Here is a 16,529-nt window from a genome sequence, read left to right as displayed (position 1 = left end):
CAATTTACTCAGAAGATCTTGTCTTTTTCTACTTTCCATGTAGATTAGTTCTATGTATGTCTCTCTTAGTGTCGTCATTGTTCCTTCTGTACTCTGGGATTGCGATTTGTGGGCTGGCTTTCTTTGCTTTATATTAAAAAAATTATGAGAGATTACATGTGATAATTGTCTTTCTGGGTCTGGGTTACCTCACTCAAAATGATGTTTTCTAGTTTCATCCATTTGCCTGCAAAATTCAAGATGCCATTATTTTTTTCTGCTGTGTAGTACTCCATTGTGTAAATGTAACACATTTTCCTTATCCATTCTTTGGTCGAAGGGCTTTTAGGTTGTTTCCAGGTTCTGGCTATGACAAACAATGCTGCTATGAACATAGTTGAGCACATTTCGTTGTGGCACGATTGAGCATCCTTTGGATATATACCCAAAAGTGGTATTACTGGATCTTGAGGAAAGTTGTTTCCTAGTTTTCTGAGAAATCGCCACACTGACATCCAAAGAGGCTGTGCTAGCTTGCTGTAGGAGCATGTACATAACAATATGAAAGAGTATAAGTTCTACAAACAACATTCAATCATAAACATTTATAGGTACTCAATTGGGCATTGATATGAAAGTGTATACCTTTATCAATATCCAGAGAAGAAAGTGTTTAAGCCTAAGTTTGACCAAATGTATCAAAAGAAGACTAATCTTTCCCCAAAATTCTGAAAAACAAAATAGAAGAGCATCTAAGCAAATGGGTTTATATATTTTGTTCATGTAACAGTGACGAGGGCTATTGAAGGCTAGCCTCAATGCTCTCTCAGGGTTCAGAAAGAAGGTTATAGTCAGCATGAGGCTCAAAAGATCTGAGGACAAAAGAAATCTCTCACTCTGTACTTCTTTGTTCCAGTTTCTTTACTGTTATACTTCTATTCTATTCTCCTGTCCTACTTCTAAATCACCCTAGCTTCTTCTCGCAGCTTCCAAACTCTCTTTTCCCCAGGAGTCTAGAAACAATAAAGAAAATGCAAAAGTTATCTCCTATTAGTCAAAACCACATTCCTAGGGCAAGTGATAGAGAGTTGAGCCATAGACATGACAACACATGGGTCCAAGGTTACAGACGTGAGTCTATGACCAGAGGGTGGGAGGTATAGTGTCCACTGAGATAAACTTTGAGACATAGAACTTTTGTTAGCAGATCTGGAAAGCAAAGAATTGATGTGCTTTTCTTTAGTAACCTAAGTTGAACATCCTTTGCTCTGACCTTGTACATAGCTGTAAGGCTTTAAACCTGTGACCTTTTTACAAAATTTCTTTAGTCTAATTTTAACTTGCTCTGAGGTGAAAGTGAGCTAATTGTGTGCTGTTTGTGTTGGACTGAGGAGAAATTGTTAATTTTGATATTAGTCTGAGTAAAAAGGAACAAAACAGGGTTTTAAGTGTCTATAGTCTTCATGGGTCAAATAGATCCAGTTATGGAGCATGTCCCAGTTCTAGCATTTATATGTTCTGTATATCAAAACTATACAGCTAAATGAAAAGTCATCTTCCTGACCACTCACAGAAATATGTGCCCATGAGATTGAGATGCAACTATGACATTACATATATACATTACATGAGATTGCACACTGCAATGCAGGTACTGGGAAGACACCAAGTTGCTTTAGGAAAAGTGAACAACAGTTTTCAGAGTCAATGGTCCTTTAGACTTTGTCTGGACAGGATTAACCTCCATCAGATAATTATTCCTCTGGTGGGTTGACATCTGAACACTAGTTGTCACCTGCTGTAGCTCACATGGTCTCCGACATAATAGAAACCCCAAATGATGAGGTTATATATGCTTTTTAATTTCTTTAAAGATTCAAGGTAATCCCAATTAAATTCAAAATCACCGTAGTTTCTTCTTCTTCTTCTTCTTCTTCTTCTTCTTCTTCTTCTTCTTCTTCTTCTTCTTCTTCTTCTTCTTCTTCTTCTCCTTCTCCTTCTCCTTCTCCTTCTCCTTCTCCTCCTCCTCCTCCTTCTTCTTTTTCTTTAAAATCAACAGACTGATTTTAAAATTTATATGAAAACAAACACAATCAGGAGATAATAGTGTACCTGTTTCTGGCTTTTGCATTAATTCTTCCGCTTGGTGTTTACAAACAACAAACAAGCAAACTGAATTTTTAATTTTGTGTCTGTTTAGTTTTTTATCAACTTGAATTAAACCTAGATATTTCTGGGAAGAGATAATATCAATTGAGCAAATTGTCTCCATCAGATTGGCATGTTGCCCCATTTATTTTATTAATGATTGACATGGGAGTGACTAGCTAAGTGTGTGTGATGCCAACCTTGGACATGTGCTCCTGTGGTTTATAGGAAAGTATGCTAAGTAAGATAGAAGGAACAAGCCAGTAAGTATCACTCCTTTGTGGTCTCTGCTTCAGTTCCTGCTTCTAGGTGCTTGCCCTGCTTGGGTTTCTGCCATGATGTTGCTCAGCTATAGTGGTATCTTATTTGTATTTTAATAAATAAATCTTGCCTGAAGACCAGAGGTCACAAAGCTAAAGCCTGACAAGAGGTCAGGTAATGGAGACACACACCTTTAATCCCAGGATTTTGGAGGTAGATGAAGATGGATCTCTGTGAGTTCAAGGCTACCCTGGGCTACACAAGATCATGAATTCATTCCTGTCTTCTCCATTCTGTCCTTTTCACATTTCTTCAAATTTTTAACTCTTCCACATATATTTTAATTTCCCTGTTCCCATGATAGTGCTGTTTCTAATTTCCCTGATGAAATTTTCCAGTGTGAAGAGATTTTGTTGTATGATCTTGATTATGTTACTAATAGCTACTACTGTGCTAATTCTACCATTTAGTTTGCTTCTGAGATGCCCAATGTTTATTTTATGTTACACACAGAATAGCTTCTCCTTCCATCTTTCTCTTTATTTGAGTCCTTTGGGATGGAATTCTGGCCATTACCAATAATACCTCGTGGGAATTCTAGACCTAGTATGCTACTCTGAAGAACTTTCTGTTATTTTTTTGTTAACTCTTAGTTTCCCCGAGCTTTTCACCCTTAGAGGTGATAGCAATTTAAATTTTATTTTCCCCCTTTCTAGGATTGATTGCATTTTGCACAATATGTGTATTTTAAAATTCATGGTCTTGCAGGACTCAGTCATCCCTAGGCAGCTCTTATACATAAAGCATGAGCGTGAGAATTCCCCTCTCCCTGAATCTTTCTATTCATGCATTTTTGCTTATTTGTAGAAAAGTAAACATTAAAAAGAGACCTTACAATAACCTCACTAATGTTAAATATTGGATTAAAAGCTCTGTTTTTTTTTTGTTGTCACCATGACAAATATGTGACAGAAGTAACTCGTGTGAGAAAGTGGTTTAGTACATTACATATGATGATGTAATTACATATGATGATGTGATTACATATGACATCAAGGCTCCAGCGAGGTTGCAGAAGAAGGTTGAAGCAACTGATAACATCGCACTTGCAGTCAAGAGGTAGGGAGCAATGAATGCCTGTGCTTACAAAATGAAAGAGTGCCAGCCAATTTAATTTCCTGATTTTCATCTGGTAGACTCTACTTGATACCCTGACAGCCATGCAACTTTCAATCAAGGAGCTATCTTGACTACCTTTATACCTGTATCAACAAATTTCAATACCTAGATGCTTTGAAGAAGGTATATACAAACTACAGATGTTTGCTGTTGTAACCCCGGTTTTTGAAGGGGAGTCCCTGCCTATAACTGTTTCAAACATCTTACATATGAATTCTCCTACAGCCATTTCTACCCTGTCTAGAGGGAGAACACTTTCTGTGATGACTTAGCCAGTAAACTATTGTGACTGGTGCAGCACAACCTTCAAAGTCATTAAGATCTACTGTGTTTGGTGTAAATACTATTTTTCTGGCTGAATAACAAGCTATTTGGCTCAGTTGAGAGTTGCTTAAGAACAAAGCCCCCATGCTGCCCTTCTGGTATCTCATCCTTACACCTAATAAAAGGCTTCTTTCAGGTTATACATGCTTCCCTTTATTAGAGTAGGCTGAGCCAGATAGATCCATGGCCAAGCTGTATGGAAAGAGTGATGAAAGGGTGGGGTAGGGGTGGAGGTGGGGCAGTTAAACTACAGAAGAGGTAGTACCCTGGTAGAGGCTGAAGCTTAGCTGTATGATGTGGGATTTCCTTCTGTGTATGTGTTGCCTTTATTGGCTAATGAATAAACCTGTTTTGGCCTGTGGCTTAGCAGAGTAAAACCAGGATGGAAATCTGAACAGCGATATAGAGAGAAAGTAGGTGGAATCTAGGGGATGCCATGCAGCTGTCAAAGGAGTAACACACCAGCACCATAAAGCTATAGCCTAGTGGCATGCACAGATTAATAGAAATGAGTTAATTTAAGATGGAAGAGCTAGCTAGGAATACGCTTGAGCCACTGGTCAAACAGAGTTTTAATTAATATAGTTTCTGTGTGATTATTCAAGCCTGGGTGGCTGGGAGTCAAACTCACAGTCTCCATTTGCAGTTGTAAGTTAACACAGAACAGACATGGTGAGAATGGTGTTGGCAGCAGCTGATGGCAGAGCAATACTGAACCAGCTGCAGCTGGGATGTGACGCCACAGTGTCAGTGTAGAGTTGCCAACTGCAGTTTTAGAAGTCAGGGTCTTCTATCCTAGGTCCCAAAGAGGTTACAGAAGCTGCCAACAAAGGCTAGTGAATCCTGACTTCCCAAGAATAAGCAAGATTTATAATATTTATACCAGAGGATTAATGGTCTTAGGACCCCAGACCTAAACAACAATTGTGACCTTAACATCATAAGTCAAAGTGTCACTGTGCACAATGCCTGTATGTGACTTTAATAGTAGGGGTTCCAACTGCTGGAACCATAACTGGAGGCAGCTACTGCCTGCTTAAACATTATTATCTGCTGAGTACCAGTCAGAGAAAAGCTCCACTACCACTTCCTACTTCTTTTTTTCTCCTTCTTCACCCTCCTCTTTCTCCTACTTCCTCCACCTCCATTTTGGCTCTTTCTTTCTTATTTGTTCATTTCTCTCCAGGTAAAGTACAAGAGTTAAAAGGACCCATCCAGCTGATGAGTAATGTTTGTAGCTGGACTGAGGCTACACTAGGACTATCCCTCCATGTGTTTCTCTTCCTGAACATTGTGTCTGCCCCTCTTTGCCTCTTTCTTCCTTTTTTTCAATCTCTTTTACCTCCTCATCTCGCTGTACCCACCCCTCTCTCTCCCCCTTCATCTTTTTGTCTTGTTTTGTCTTTCTAATGTCTATGCATGTATAGATATACGTGTGTGCATATGTATGTGTGTATTTTTTCCCACAACAGTGAAAATACAAAAACAAGCCCTTGTGACATTAGATGGAGCAAAATCCCAATTATCTTACACAATTGAAGTTTAGAAAATCATTACCTGCCTACTATGCGATATATTTTCAATGATGAACTATTTATTCAGATCATGAGTAAAATGAATTGCATAAAAGAAAGGTTAGGAGACTTTCCTATATGTCTTATGTTTTAAGAAACTTTTATTTCAACAGAGAATGGAATACTATTAAAATCATATCTTTCTCCATGATTGCAAATCCACTTTTAAATAATCTGAAATTTTCATGTTAGATTTTGGAATTCCAAAGAAGATTAAATCTTAAATCTCCAGGGATAAATATGCATGTTCTCCATGGGATCATTTGACTATTTGAACCTCATTTTTCTTTCACTGCACAAAGATGCTGTGATGTTGACACCTGGCATCTGGGTAGCAGATGTAAACACTAAGCATCCACTCGTCCCTTTCCCTCTGCTGTTTGTGGTGATATTTTTGTTGTGCTCTTACAAATAAAGCTTGCTTGGAGATCAGAGAGACAAAGGAGCAAGCCCTAACTACCTCTTACCTTGCCAATTTTTCAGTTGAAAAAGTCCAAGCTCTTGTCTCTGCTCCTCCTTATCATCTCCTCTCTCCACCCAACTGTATCACTTCCTCTTTCCTCCTCCCAAGTGCTGGGGTTAAAGTGTGTGCCATCACTGCCTGGCCTCTGAAGTTAGTGACTAGCTCTGCACTCTGATCTTCAAGCAAGCTTTATTTGTTAGAGCACAAACAAACAATCACCACAGCTCTTGACTGTAGATTGGATGTGACTAGCTGCTGCCTTGATTTCACTGAAATGATCAATTACGACTTGTTTTGTCTTTAAATCACTTTTTTGGGGGGGTATTTATCACAGAAACAAAAGAAAAATAGAACAATAGGTGAAACAGATCCACAATATAGGTAAATCAGATTTTTTTTTTTTTTTTTTTTTTTTTTTTTTGTGGATTGTATTTTACTCAGCTCAGGTCGGTCCTGAACCTGCCATCCTTCTGGAATGCATTGTAATGCACAGCCAACCACTGATCCTCATGTAGTTTTTTTCCCCTAAAACCTTCCTTCGGAATCCCAATTGGAGTTTAAGGGGATATAGATAATAAGCAAGAACCCACTGGGGTTAACATACTGCTCTAAAAAATGTTAAGCATTTTTGCATTTGATTTCTAAAATTCCTGAATTATGTGTGACTATCCTCTCTGTGAGTTATGCCCTGATAGGCACAGCCAGTCCTTTGTTAATTTGAGCACTGAAGAGTGGAAGAGCAGAGCCACTCTGCCTTGCTGAGCCTACAGTGTTGATAATCTCCTCTGCCTCGTGAGTGCTTCTGAGTCTTGCAAGGAAAGTTAATTAGAAAATGTCAAGAAAGCTCTCCAGGATCCTCAGAGGGACGAGGACCATGTGACTACAATATGTCATTAGTGTAAAAATAAAACTCTTCCTAACCCCCTAGCTCTTAAAGGGTCTTAACAGGCTGCTAGCACATTTACGAAATACAATTATAGACTCCTTGCTAAACTGGAAGCCATCTCAAGACATGAGAAGATCCCTTCTCTGCCTCACAGGAGACTACAGCTTCTCCATCTTATATAAGTCACCAGTCTGTTCCTAAGATCTCTATAGATACACTTCCCAAATTGACTCCAAAATTTGCTTCTATTCCTTTGTATCTCTTGGTCACACTATTATGTCCTTTTAGTCCAAAGAGAATATGATGGCAGATATACATTGGAATCAGTTACCAATTGCTGAACTCCATGGCTTTGCACAGTTAAGGTCAGTAGTGTGTAGATGAGCGGCAGCAAGTTTGGATTTGACCCTGAACTCAGGTCCATTTTTTTTTGTGTGTGACAAAGCTTTCATTTGAAATAATTTCCTCACAAAATCTTTCAGATCTCTTTGCCACAGGAAGTAGAAAAGATGTTCATATCTCCCATTCTGTTTTCAACTGTGTTGATATTTATCATACGTATTATAGACCAAAATCAGATTTAAGTTTTAAATTAATGTTTAATTGTATGACTATGTATGTATATCTAGGTGTATGTGGATATACCATGTGCAGGCAATGTACACAAAGGACAGAAGATGGTTTTGGATCTTCTGGAGCAGAGATACGGAAGGTTGTGTTCTGCCAGTTGTGGGTTCAGGGAAATAAACCTCAGCCTTCTGTGAGAGGCAAACACATCTAACTGTTAAGCCACATCTCCAAGCCCCAAATCAAATTTCAAAATGAAGTCATGGCTGCACATGAGTTGTAAGATAAGGAATTTTTATTTAAAGGAAACTTCTTGGTGATTTACTACAAATATTCATTAAAAGTAAACTTTCTATGGTAGCACAATATTCAGAAAAATATTAAGACAGACCAAATAGATTTATGTAAGAAAAATGAATGCTTATACAGTTTAGTATTGATAGGTATGTATTATTTGGGAGTGATACCTATTTGAGAATAGTCTAGAACTTAGTTTCTTTAAATAAATTTTAAAGAAACCCAAATCAGTCATCAAGGGAATCATTTGCACGTATCTTCCAAGCAGAGACGGACTTTCCTTTCGTTACCTTATGATCCATTTTCTCATATATTCTCTGCTTTATGTCGCTTCCTATGCCTCTGTTCTTCAGTTCGTGTCGTATTACCTCTAGACTTTATTTTTTTGTGGAGCTGTTAACCTTTAAAAATCCTTTCCATACCAGGAACCAAGCAGTTAAAAGAGTGCAACGCTCTTGTATGGGACCTGTGCTCAGTTCTTAGTGCCTACATGGGGCTTTTCACCACAACCTGTAACAAATCAATGAAAACATATGTAGACTTTCAGGGCATTTTCTTTGTTTCTGCTTCTGTTTTTGTTTTGTTTTATTTGGTGATGGGGAACTTAACGTTGTTCTTAATTTAGTACATTTTTATGTATCTATTCAGTATTTGTCTGGACAAGCATGGGGTGTATGTGGCAGTCAGAGCACCCCATTGGTAAGTCAATTCTCTCCACCAACCACATTGTTTCTGGGGATCAAAGTGAGGTCCTCCGATTTGGCAGCAAACGCCTTTACCTTCAGAGCTATCTCACTTGCCCCGAAAACTGAATTTTTACCCAGCACCACATGAACGTCCAGGTTTGGCTTTTCCCAGTAGCCATGATTTAAACAAACATGTTCTGGGACTTAGCTTTTCGCATAAAGGTGCATTGTCAGAGGTTTTATTTGAGACTGCTATTAACTAAACTCCTCCCAGGGCCTTGTAAAAGATTGCATTTGAATTATAAGTAGACATATCCAATTTCCCACATTTTGCAAGCTGAAGTGGAATCTCACTTCCTCCATTTGCAAGGGAATGGCCCCAATTTTTATTTCTATGGATTTCTGTTATGAGTTGTAAGGAAGCATTAAAAGTATGATCTTTGTGTGTGTGTGTGTGTGTGTGTACACATTAGACTCATCTTAAATCTTTGTAATCAACAACTTGTCCTAAATGGCTTTTGATGTATACACGGCTCATTAGGTAAAGGTCAAGCTGGACAATGTGCTGTTAATTTCCCTTTGCTAGAAAAATCAATAACTGCATCATCATTCATTAAATCTGACAGGAGCCAAGAAAGGTAGATGTGAAGAGCAAGTCAATACTTACTCCTGATAGGACTGACTTTCTGTGGGGAAGATATAAGACATCAAGGTTTTTTTTTTTTTTTATGTGTCTTGTTCAACCCAATACCCTATTCTGGCTATAGGGAAGAGCATTTTATCTCATGGGCCTTCAGCTCTGATCTGGCTTTGGGTTTCTGTGTGTTACTACTGAATGTTCTACTCAGGAAAGAGATTTACATTTAGTTCCTATGCATTAAATGGAGTCTTTTGCACTTTTATTTTATTAAGATTAAACTGTGTTTAAGTATTTTCAAATACATTTATTTCAATAAGTACCTTGCAGATTAGAAAATTACATTTCCCCCCATTATAGTAATTAGCAGACCTTCTAATGCTTGCATTCTAAAGGGCTCTGGGGAATTCAGTTACTCACACAAATGCTGAGGATGTGCTTGGCTTGCTTTCCTTATTCCCAGGGCCCTGAGCTATGTGTGCATTTTCTTGGACCCAAACACTGCTTTGACACTGATGTTCATATTCACAACTATCTTTGATTGTACAATTTGGAGATACCTTTGTAATAAAAATATTAAACAACATCATCCTTTCAATGCTCTATTTTGTTGTGTTTTGATTAGTGAGTGTGTATGTGTGTGTGTTGTACACATGAGTACACATTGTGTGTACTCAGGCAGCCACTGTACAGGTTGGCAGAGTTTTCTTTGTTCAGTAAATCCTTGGTCTCCCAGGAAACCCTCTCTCATATTAGAGCTGTCTTCATTTAGCATTAGAATACAGTCCAATACAGAGAGAACTGGAGTCCAGAAGATAAGTACCTGGCCATGTTGAAAGATCTTATTTATAAAAATCATAATGGAGATCAAGAGAAGCAACCACACATGAGGAATATAAAAAGTGAGATGCTGATTTGTGAGTGTGTGTGTGTTGTGAAGAATAAAAAGTATTCCATCATTTCCTTTTCTTCACACTTGCTATAACTTCATCGAAGATTGAAAGAAAGCACCAACTCTTGGGTTGCTCTCTATAATGTCTAGAATCTGATGCCTTGTGTCCTTTTCTTAATTTTCCCCATCTCAGTTTGTGCCTTATTCACTAATAGATAGCCTGTGTCTGTCCCAGATACATGCCAAGGGTCTAAAATTTACATTTGCTGGTCACTATGTCTGAAAAACTCAACCATTGGAATGACTTGTGCTGTTTTTCATCACTCCGGTTTTTGCTTAAATTTTGCATACTAATAAGTTCTTTTCCTCATATCTCCAAAGGGAAAAAAAAAGATGATGCCCCAAACCTGAATAGGCCTTGTGCTTTTATGACCATTGTTGCAGAATATTTGTGTTTACTATAAAGATGTGTTTTTGCTTAAGGTGTCTTCTTATTGGTTTAATAAAGAACTGGATACCAATATCTAGGCAGGTAAGAATAGGCTGAACTTCCAGGGAGAGAGAAGGCGCTGATGCTGTGGAATAATCCTATCTGTAACACTGTAAAGATTTGCCACTCAAATTGGTTTAAAGGAATGCTGGTTGGCCAGTAGCCAGGAAGGAAGTATAGGCAGGATGACCAAACTAAGGGATTTGGGAAAGAAAAGGGCATAGTCAGAGATCACAAGCCAGATGCAGAGGGAGCCAGGAGATGAACATGCCATGCTAATTAAGGTACTACCATGTGACAGAGTGTAAATAAGGTAAATGGGTAAAATTAAAAAGAGTTAGCTAGTAATAAGACTGAGCTATCAGCTGACCACCTGTAATTAATATAAGCCCCTGTGTGGTAATTTGGGAAGTGGCTGGCAAGTATTTGGGAACAAGCAGTCAGGACAAGAAACTTCTGTTTACACTCTGAGAAGAAGAAAGCCAGAGACTCTAAAAAGACACTAAGAAGTTGGGCATATGTTACAGAGGAGAGCTAAGTGAGCCACATGGTAGAATGTAGATTAACATAAACAGGTTAAATTACACTATAAGAGTTACTTGGGGAAAAGCCTAAGCTAAGGACAAGTTTCATAATTACTAATGAGTTCCTGTGTCATTATTTGGGGGTTGGTGATCCAAGGAAAATCTAATAAGAAAGCATACTATATTTGGCACTCCAATGTGTGGCATGATCACACAGACAGAAAAGTCACACCAGCTGGCACCTCAGTCACTACCCGGGCCTCTCTGCGAGCACTCCCATAGGTCAACTGCTGCTTGACAGAACTCAGAAATCAGACTCAGCAACTTCCCAAAGAGGCTAGGCTCTCATGGAACCAAGGGGTAACAGAGCCAGCCACCACTGTGGTGGTCGCCTAGCAGTTTAAGATTTGCCTCCTGAGATCAGAGAAAAGTGCCAGTGCATGACTACAAGCAAGCAAAAAGTCAGGTCCAGACCAAAAAAAGAAAACAAAACAAAAACAAAACAAAAAACCCAAAAACCAAAAAAATAAAAACACCAAAAAAACCTTCATAACACCAAACAGGTATAATATGCTTAAAAATGTGCTTAGGTGCTAAAGAAACAAAAAAACGGGTATAGACAGTTATAAAAAATAAATAAAGAGTTTAGCAAAATAAAGTCTTTAAAGAAAAAGTTAAGTAATAGAAGAAAATAAGTTATGTAAGGATGGAAAATACACAGAACACCTTGATCCTGTTTATTGCTTTGTTGACCTTAAAATTTCTGAACGCCAGTGAGGGAAGGGTAAATGCTGCTAAGAGACATTGCATTGTATAAACAAGCTTCTAAATAAACAAACCTATATATTTTAAAGATGCCTTAACTTCAGATAAGAGGTTAAGAAGTATGTTTCATTCAGGGAGCCTTGTTTCTACAGGGAAGAAAGCTATAGATTTCATCAAAATTAATAAAAGTCAGAATTGATTGGGGGAGACTTCCTGAAAATCTTGGCTACAAACACAAAGAAAGAAATCAAGTGAAACCATAGTACATGTGATGTATATGTTGATCCATCGACAGGGGAACAGCTCTGAAACTTAATGAGACATGATAAAATCTTGTTGGCTACAGAGTTACTGTTACATGCCATCCCTTAATATGGTATGGATAGAGATTTATGTGACAGTTTGGTTATGCAGTCCAAATGGACTTATGAAGTTAACAGATGCCTTTTACCTGTTCAAACATTAAAAAAAAAACTTTAGCTGATTCATGTACAATGTATATTCTGTACTTGTGTTAATATGAATATATATGTATATTATACATACACATATATTACCTTAAAAGTTTGTTTGTTTTCATATAAAAAAGGACCAGACAGCAAAGAAGATATAAGTAGCTCAGGTGATCCAGTCTCTTAGAATGTCTCTGTTGCAGTTTCCTCAAAATTCTGGTTCCAAACACAACTTTAAAGCTGCTAGCTGAAATGTTCCAGCCTCACAGACTACTTCAGCCATGACTTCAGGTAACCTCTGCACTCTCTCATCACACAAAAGACTAAACAAAAATAATACAGGTAGCTTTCTCAGGACTTGAACTTTATCCCAGTTTTCTCAGGGTCCCCTAAAATTGCCATCATCCCCAGACAACAGGACGCAGTCTAGAGAACATGATGCTCACATATCCAAGAGGTGGACTGGATGGTTCTTGGTGATTCAGGGGGCTATGGATGTTTGTTAACATTTAGGTGTCTTGCTTGCAAGTTGCTATTGGTCATGGTCAGGGAAAAATAAACTAAATAAAGTAGGTTAGATTCAGGGATTTCTTTCTGAAAAAAAAAAGAGGGGGATGTAGGAATAATGGGATAAAAAGGAAGATTATTAATCTACTTTTAAACTAAAAAAAAACTACTTGTCTTCAATATTTATTTTTGTCTCACTTATGTGTATATACAGATACAAAGTTAAGGTTATTTTTGTTGTTTTTTTATTTTGTTATTTTTGTTTGATTTGTTCAAGTCATGAGTAAAAATTGCTGTCCTGCAGCTGATCCACGCTGCATTCACCCCATGACTAATCAGAAAATCTTTCTTGTATGGTCAGGCACACATCTTCCAAGATCGTTATTTCATTAAACATGTCATGCAGGAAAATTCTGGGAGTTTCTCTGAGTGGCTTTGGTCCTTCCACAAGATGTAGAAATTCTCAACTCAGTGAGGAAGAGATCACTTCAGGGTGAGTGTTTCACACAGGGAAAGTCTTCATTTTTGATATGAAGACATTTTTGACTTGCAGCGCTTAAGGGAATGAATCTTATAGTATGATACAACAGAATAGCCTTGTATCTTGGAGGAATTGGAGGTAGCCAGCAAAATTTTAGAAGCAGTGGAAAGAAAATAATTCCCTCTGCAGAAAAGAGTAGGAATAAGACACATACACATGAAAAGAATGATGGGGAATTGACATTAAAATCAGGATATCATTATCATTAGTACTTAACTGTCAATAAATCTATAGTGGAAAAGTTATAATGTTCTTGTCCAACTTCAAGACAAGCTCAACAAAATCCTTGGTGCCTGGATCATTTTTATAAGATGTTTCATCTTTCTAAACAACAGGAAAGAGCTAAAATTAATAGGGACCTTTGCCATTGAAATATAAACTGAATCTGTTCCATATTCCTGGCTCATTAACATACTGGCTTTTTATTTCATTTCCAATGGAAAAGCGAAGCCTCCACCCCTGCACATCTCGCATCACCCCATGGGATAACAAATTCTGAAGATTAATGAGTTCTTAATGACCTAGTTATTTCTTAATTATTAAGAGAGCACACACTCATAATCATAAACCTCTTTCAAAGAAAATGCTTTAAATAAGAGCTAAGCAGAATCACATTATGTTCACCCGAATAAATAGAACCCAGCATTAAAGTAACAGCAACAACAAAATAAAGAAAATAGGGTACAATGACCCTTTCATGCTTTTATTGAAAGACTTCAAGAGAATAAATAACTACCTGTTGGCCTGCCATGCAAACATGATGACCTGAATTAAAATCAAATCCCTAGAACCTGTATAAAACTGCATGTTATAACACACACACACACACACAATCTCAGCACTCCAGGGCTAGAGAAATGGTCCAGTGGTTAAGCACTCATTCTGTTCTTTCAGAGAATCAGTGTTGTGTTCCTAGTTAGGAGGCTCATAATGGCCTAAAACTCCAGATCTGGAATCTTTTACCCTCTGTGACTTCCCTGGACAGTGCACTCACATGCACATTCCTACATACACTTACATATGTTCTTTTTTATTTTATTTTATTTAGGCTGGTCCGAAGATAGTGAGTTCCTTCTGTTGATTGTTTGCAGTCAGTCATTTATCATGGTTGTTTGAAATTGTTCACATGTGTTCTTAATTCAAAATAAAACCTTAAGTTTAAAAAATTTGATCTCATAGCTCCTATAGGAAGAGGGGAGAACTCCCAGAACTTGCTGGGGAACTAATCTGATATATACAATGGGAAAACAAGATACTCTGCAACAATATAGAATTCAGGACTCAAAGTTGTCTTCTGAACTCCAAAGCCTACCATGCAGGTATACACACACACGCGCACGCACACACACACACACACACACACACACACACACACTACACCCAGATAAATTCAAAACTCAAAACACATTACATTTTATTTTTTACCAGAAAAACAAGTCTTGCTAACTTTGTAGGAAATTAAGATTAAAGCAAACAAAGAAAAGCCAAAGGAAGTAAAATCAATAGACCCTTCCTATCATCTACTTGATAAAATGTACTTGACAGGTCAACAGTAATAGAACGAATTTAACAATAGTAGTTCTTGGAATTCACATTTGTTGCTCAGTAACTAATAGTAACCTGTTGGGCAACTGTTTCTGACCCTGCAAAAGATACTGCTTACCTTTCTGTGTTTTCAACCTCTTATTCTTCACTTTAGGGCATTTGAAATTGGAATGGGGAGGGATGATAAGTCTCTTTCCATTGTTGTAAAATGAATTCTTGGGAGCTTGAGGGGCTCTGCTAGTAATAGCTAATGAGGCTTTATTAACCCAAGACAGCACCCTGTGGAATATTCGTATAAAATAGCTGGATTCCTAGGACTTGATTGTTTTATTAATAGGATGACAGGAAGGCATGCAAGACCCTGGTGAATTAAAATGGCCAACTTAATGGTGGGTGTGAATTTTCCTTCTAGAGCAGTTTATTACCCCTAGTTCAAGTCAGATATGATCCCAAACATCCCAAATACACACCACAATTACAACGTCAGATCTACTTTGTCAAGCAGATGGTGGCAAAAGTCTCTTGATTCTGTAGGGCTCTCTCCCTCTGTGTGTGTGTACGCACATGTGTACCTGTGATGGACATTAGTGGACAGCATTTATTTATAATTTAGTCAATTTTAATCCCTTATCCAAATTCATAGTTTTTTTTAAATCAAATTACTACCTTCAGGATGAAAACCAAAATTCCCATTGGGTGGTAAACAGAGAAGCGTAGCAAATCACTGGAAGACAGATTCAGCTAAGACAAGGGAGCCCTGTATGACAACCTCTGTGTAGTGAGCATTCTATCACAGTTGGGAGGGTTCCAAGCTTGGGCATGTGTTGTCAGCATTCAGACAGACACTTGGCCAGCTCAGGGTCCTACAGCCACTGCGTAACTAAGTGTTCTGTGTGCACGCACTACCTGGATGTGTACGCATGCGCTATGACCCCTTTAAACGCGAATTCTGCCCTTCCATTTCCCTTTACCTTTCTGCCACTTCTCCAAAGAGGCAGGCCGGCCTTTGTTTCTCCACCTTCGCACCCCCTCCCTTTTTCCAATAAACATGAGAGTTTGTTGTACGGTGTGATTAGTCTTTACCACTGCTAAGCTAAACTACAACAGCTGGTAGGTGTCCCCATGCCTGACCTAGTATTGAATTTAGGCACTTGGTTGTGAGACGTCCAAGTTTTTGAGGACGCTGTGGTTTTTTTTTTATTTATTTATTTATTTATTTATTTATTTATTTATTTATTTATTTAAGATTTCTGTCTCTTCCCCACCGCCGCCTCCCCTTTCCCTCCCCCTCCTCCAATCAAATCCCCCTCCCTCGTCAGCCCAAAGAGCAATCAGGGTTCCCTGCCCTGTGGGAAGTCCAAGGACCACCCACCTCCATCGAAACTGCCTAGGCTCCCACGAAACCAATAGGTACAGTAGGATCAAAAACCCATTGCCATTGTTCTTGAGGTCTCAGTAGTCCTCATTGTCCGCTATGTTCAGCAAGACCGGTTTTAACCCAGGTTTTTTCAGACCCAGGCCAGCTGGCCTTGGTGAGTTCCCAATAGAACATCCCCATTGTCTCAGTGTATGGGAGCACCCCTCGAGGTCCTGAGTTCTTTGCTTGTGCTCTCTCTCCTCCTGCTCCTGATTTGGACATTGCCTGATGAATATTAACCTTCATCAGGTGATGAAAGGAGACAGAGGACGCTGTGTTTTCTACAGTGATGGTCTCTTTTAAAGGTGCAGAGAGGATCCGTCCACTAACCATTGCACACCGGTAAACAGATGGTTGTTGGAGGCATGGTTAGCAATTTGCAGTTACTGCTATCC

Source organism: Alexandromys fortis, unplaced genomic scaffold (genome assembly GCF_014885135.2).
Source record: "Alexandromys fortis isolate MF-2015 unplaced genomic scaffold, M_Fortis_MF-2015_v1.1 scaffold_5, whole genome shotgun sequence".
Taxonomy (NCBI): Eukaryota; Metazoa; Chordata; class Mammalia; order Rodentia; family Cricetidae; genus Alexandromys; species Alexandromys fortis.
This window is presented reverse-complemented; position numbering follows the sequence as displayed.